Here is a 6189-nt window from a genome sequence, read left to right on the forward strand (position 1 = left end):
CCGGCCATCTCAGCTCGCGTCGAGGCCACCCAAATGTAGCCCTAGGTCTCCTCTACCTCCTCCACCTCGGGCCCCTAGCCGCCGGCGAGCCCCCTCGCCGGAATCCGGTCAGCAAGCACCGCCCTCTCCTCTGCTTTTCTGCCCAGGGACCTTGTGCAAGAATTGGACAAGTCCAGCGGGCTATCTGCATAGCTATAGACTCAAATGAATAGTACTGCGAAGGGTTCTTTTGCAATAAATTGGCTGAAATTTTGGAAAATCATAGTAAATCATAAAAAAATCAAAAAAATGCAAACTAAAATTTGTTGGATTCCTTGTCCTAAGATCTACAACTTTCCTTACAGGTTGATCTTTAGTTTCTAAATAGTTTTTGCTCTAGTTTAAATGTTATTTTAAGTGGTTGCAAGCTTTGAAAATACATAGTAAATAGTAGAAAAATGGTAAAACTATAAAACAAGTTGGGTTAGTTTTGTTAGAACTTAGGAAAAATATTAAACCTATGGTTTGGTTGATATTTCTATGATGTGTTGATTTAATCATGGTTAATGCTTGTTTGCGCTTGTTTATTTAATATCTGCAGTTCTGGATGTTCAAAAATTATGAAATTTATGTAATAGCTTACTCTTTGCATGTTTAGTTCACTGTAAAAATTTCAGTACCAGAAGCTATGTGCATGTGTGTAAATCTATTTTTGGTTCAGTTTGTCTTGTTGAGGATAAAATAAATGCTTTATGTTATCAATAAATGTTGGTTAATTGTTTTTACACTTATTCTTAGTAGCTTATCATGCTGGTAAAATTTGGTTACCAGTTTATGATTGCAAGTTAAGTTTTTACTTTTTGTTTGGTTCCTAGTGTTAGTTTTCCTTGTATGCGGTTACTAGGAAATGCTTTGTTGCGTGTTAACTCATTTGAGATCATATGTGGCTTGCTTTATATTGCTTGGTTCAGTTTACATTTAAGGTGGTTGTGTTTAGATTCAGAATATGGGTTGCTTTCATATCGCTTGGTTCTATGTGCTTTTTAGTTGAATAGAAGTCCCTAGTTATTTCCATCTTGCTTATGTTGGCTGGTTAAGCTAAATGAAAACCTTAGTGTGTTCTCTTGCTCATACTTGCTTGCTAGTTAATGAAGTTCTAGTCTAACCTTTCCTGCTTTACGCTGTGTCTTAGCTTTTCCAAAATAAGTTTATGTAATGCTTTTTGGAAGCGAAACACTTTATTTATATTGTCTGCTAGTTGTGTACCATGCTTGCTGTACTTGCTATCTCTACGGTAGACTTATGTGATGTTTAATTAACCTTCACTTCTTTAGATGCTCATGCCCATGCAATAGTGACCTTGTGCTTATCTTGCTTGCCCTTTTCGATGCATTGTCCATGCATTCAGACATCCGCATTGTTGCATCTCATTTAGGTATGCTAGATGTGCGACACGTGGAAGTGAAGGGTGATGTTGGAGTCGATCCAGAAGATGGTGTATTGTCGGGTACCATAATTAGGGGCACCCGAATCAGGGGACTAAAACCACCCTAAAAGCGCAAAAACATGCTGGGCAACCGGGCCCACGAATGCCTACAGCCTCCTTCCAATCTGGAAGAAAGGAAAGGACTCAAAGAAGCCCAGCACGCGGCCCACGTACACGGTGCGGCCCATCCGCACCCCCTCGGACCTGCGGGGTGATCTCCGCCTCGCTCGAGGGCTCCCCGCCGAAGCCCTCGATCGCGCCCCGCGCCTCCGCCTCGCTCGAGGGTAGCGAGCCTACCCTTGGGGAGGCGGATCGTCTCCGCCTCGCTCGAGGGTAGCGAGCCTGCCCTCGAGAAAGCAGAACGTCTCCGCCTCGCTCGAGGCCGCCCCTCGACGGAAAGGACAAACGGCCCTTCCGCTCACCCTCCCGCCGTACGGAGGCATTAATGCCAACCACTCCTCCACAGCGCTCGGGTCAGACGGCGTTAGGCCGCCATTCCCCACAGTGGCTGTGACCGGAGTCTCGTCCGCCAACTCTAGTCACTGCTCCGCTATTCCGGACGCTGTGATGACACTGTGGGAACCTGCGACGCAGTGTAAGACTTGCTCGGCACTGCTCCAGCTACTATACTGCCAACTCCCCGTACCTCCTTTGTACTTTCCCTTCCGCGGAGCCCTCGAACGGCATGGGCATGACCCTCGAAAGCAGCTCCGGCCTTGACCAGGACAAGACCCTAGCCTGTAGGACCCTCGGAATGCCGCCACGCCATGCCTGGAGGACGGTACCCCCCACAGCAACGACCACGCCGCCCGCTGGAGCCACCAGGACACCGACGCGATCTCCGCAAGACCAAGGACGATGCCTAGGATGACTGCCACACCCGGCGCCATACCCCACAGTGTACTTCCCACAGTGCTCGACCACTGCACCCCCGCGATTCGGGGAGAAGACGATGACTTCCACGATCCCCTGTGCATGTACACCATCCCTCCTTGTGTCTATAAAAGGAGGAGGCGGGCTTTCCCTTAAAGGAGGTCAGCCCATTCGGTAGAACACAATGCTCAGCACTACTCACAGAGCACGTACGCTCTGCTGAGCCCCGGTATTGGCACTTGTCTCAATCAACTTCCCCTCCAGCCGAGACTCGGGAGCTTCCCTCCCTCTCTCGCCTCGCTTGTACCCCCTACTACAGGCACCCACGGTGCAAGACAGTACAGTGCTCTCGCACACCCCTTTGCTGGATGTACGTTCCCACGGCCGGAACCAGGATAAACCTGTCCGTCACTGTGTTGCCTCTTGCATCAACATCTGGGACGAGGAACACGCAGCATCATCACTGGTTGGGTCCGAACCGCCGAGCCAGGACACCGACAGTTAGCGCGCCAGGTAGGGGCGCTGCGTGACATTTTCTCTTTTGTTCCCATTTGATCTCCAGGGATGGCGAGCAGATACAACCCATTCCCCATGGGCGCCTCGGATCCGCTCCCAGCGGGATACGTGATTTGGTTCGGGAGTCTTGAGTTCAGAGCAACTAGCAACGGTTACCTCATGGAGCTCCTCTCGCCCAGACGCAACCCTGACACTCCGACTTCACCAGCCCGGCGCAACAGGTGCTCGGGCCAGCACTCGCAACAAGCGCGCATGGAGCGGCGCCGAGCGGCACGCCTCAGCTCCCCCACGTGGGTTGAGGTTGCCGTGTCGCAGCCCAACGTCTCGGTCGACGGGGCCACCGCTTCATCATCACGTGCCTCGGCGTCATCTATGCCGGCACCATCATCGACTGTAGCCCCAGTGCCTCCCAGGGGGGGCGCGACTGTGCCGTCGCCCTTCCCCTTCGGGATGCGCAACACTGCCACTTACGCCTCTTCGTCCAGCACCAACATCGTCGAGTATGAGGATCTGCCGGGTCATCACCTCCTGTCGATCCGCAACCTCATCGCATCATCTCCTGACGACTCCTACCCCGAGATGGCGAGCTCGATCACCGACGACATCAGCTTCTTCATGGACAACTTCACGGCCGAGGAGGCCGAGGACTACTCCGAGGTCCTCGACCCCGATGCTTTCCGCTCGTTCCAGCTCGCGGCGGCTTACTGCCTCACCTGCTCCGAGGACTCCAGCGAGGGAGATTACGATCCCACTCGGGAATGCTTCATGGCCGAGCTCGCGGACGGGCAAAATGACAACGCTCCGGGCAATGACGGGAACGGCGGGGCAGACGCGCAGGCAAACCAAATAGTGATGTCGGCCGTGACCCCTTCTTCTTCGTCAAGCTCTACGGCGCGGCAGGCACAGCTGGCGCAGCTCAAGGAGCTTCAAGCCAAGCTCGACGAGCAGCATCGGCAGACATAGGAGCTATGCACCGCACTCGAGCAGCAGCGCACCGCTCATGGCGCACATGTCCAGGCGGCAACACGCGTTGCCCGGGAGCGGATACTGGCCGATGACAACGTCGACAAACCTCCGGAACTGAAAATGGCTGGCGAAAAACTCGTCGCTGCAGCCTACCTACTCCAAGCAATGCTCGAGCCGTCGACGACTTCAGGTCGCAACCTGCGCCGCGAGGCACAGGCGCTCATCGAGCAAGCTGCTGTGTAGCAGGCCGAGAGCTCTGCGTCTCGCATGAGCTCGATAGTCCCGAAGCAGCCCGGTGGGACTGCACGACAGGACCATGATGTTTCGGTGCACACTCCACCAGGAGGGAGGGGAAAGGCAGCCGCAGCACATGGTGCGAAGGCACCATCGGTGCATGACCGCATCGGAAAGACTCCCGCAAGGGAGCGACTCCACGACGCGTGCGGACATGACTGCGATGGCGACGCCCGCAACATCATCAACGGCAGGAAGTACACCCCTTGACGGGGTGGACGTTTCGACCCCGAACATGACAGGAGCGAGTCACCTGAGCCTTCGGGCACCCGTGTGTTCAGTCGGGAGATTCGTACCGCTCCTTTTCCCCCGCGCTTTCGACAGCCCACCACCCTCGTCAAGTACTCGGGCGAGACTGGCCCCGCAGTCTGGCTCAATGACTACCGCGTAGCATGCCAGCTGGGCGGTGCGACGGACGACGCGGTCATCATCCGCAACCTTCCCCTTCACCTTGCTGACGCTACACGAACGTGGCTCGAGCACTTGCCCGTGGACCAGATCCACAACTGGGCTGACTTAGTCCAGATCTTCGTGGGCAACTTCCAGGGCACGTACGTGCACACTGGGAACTCCTGGGACCTCAAAGGGTGCCGGCAAAAGCCCAATGAGTCCCTGTGCGACTACGTGTGGTGCTTCTCCAAGCAATGCATCGAGCTCCCCAGCGTCATGCACGTCGAGGTCATCAACGCCTTCCTCGAGGGCATGACATGCAGGAACCTGGTGCACGAGCTTGTGCGAAGCCGTCCCGCCAACACCAACGAGTTTTCGACGCTGCCACCAACTACGCTGCCGGCGAGGAGGCCATTGTTGCCATTTTCGACGACAAGCCGAATAAGCGCAAGGAAGATGCGCCCGCAGAGGGCAGCAACGCCAAGACAAACGCCCCCGACAAGAAACAGAAGTGGGGGAAGAAAGGGAAGAAGCCGGCCCCACCAAACCAGCGTAGACCAGGGCAGGCGGAGGACTCCGACGAGGCCTTCGTCGCTGCCCCAGACCGCAAAGGACCTCGAGGCCCCCCTCGAGGCGGTGGCAGCCTGTTCGACGACATGCTCAAGAAGCCGTGCCCTTACCACAAGGGCTCTGTCAACCACACCCTTGAGTAGTGCGAGATGCTTCAGAAGTACTACAACTGCGTCGCGCATCGCGACGAGGATAAGAAGAAGGATGCTGGCGACAAAGGTGGAGACGACGAGTTCCCCCCGGTGGAGAACGCCTTCTTCATCTTTGGAGGGTCGACAATGAACATGACCTCTCGGCAGCGCAAGCGTCAGCGCCGGGAAGTCTTCTTCGTCACCAAGGCCACGCCATCCTACCTCGACTGGTCGAAGACACCATTTCCTTCGGCCGCGAGGACCAGCCCGACTACGTCCCACACCCGGGATGGTACCCGCTTGTTGTCGACCCCATCATTGGCAACACCCGCTTCTCCAAGGTGCTCATGGACGGAGGCAGCAGCCTCAACATCATGTACGCCCACACCTTGGAGCTCATGGGGATCGGATTGAACAAGCTCCACCCCAGCAAGTCGCCATTCCATGGCGTTGCGCTGGGGAAGCGAGTCCAACCCCTCGGCCAGATTGACCTACCCGTCTGTTTCGGCACGGCAGCCAACTTCCGCAAGGAAGTGCTTACCTTCGAGGTGGTGGGGTTTCGGGAGCCTACCATGCCATCCTTGGTCATCCCTGCTACGCCAAATTCATGGCCATCCCCATCTACACCTATCTCAAGCTGAAGATGCCGGGCCCGAGGGGTGTCATCACCGTCGGCTCCTCGTTCGAGCAGGCCTACGAGTACGATGTCGAGTGCGTCGAGCATGCAGAGGCTCAAGCGGAGGATGAGGCCCTCGCAGCCACCCTCGACAAGATGGCAAGCGAGGCCTTGGACTCCACGCACTGACACACGGGCAGCTTCAAACCCGCCGAGGGTATCAAGAATGTGCCCCTCGACCCGAATCACCCCAACGACAATGCATTGCAGGTCAGTTCCACCCTCGACAGCAAATAGGAAGTGGTGCTCGTCGACTTTCTCCGCACCAACGTAGACATCTTTGCGTGGAGCCCCTCGGACATGCCTGG

The sequence above is a fragment of the Panicum virgatum genome, chromosome 4N, assembly GCF_016808335.1.
Source record: "Panicum virgatum strain AP13 chromosome 4N, P.virgatum_v5, whole genome shotgun sequence".
Taxonomy (NCBI): Eukaryota; Viridiplantae; Streptophyta; class Magnoliopsida; order Poales; family Poaceae; genus Panicum; species Panicum virgatum.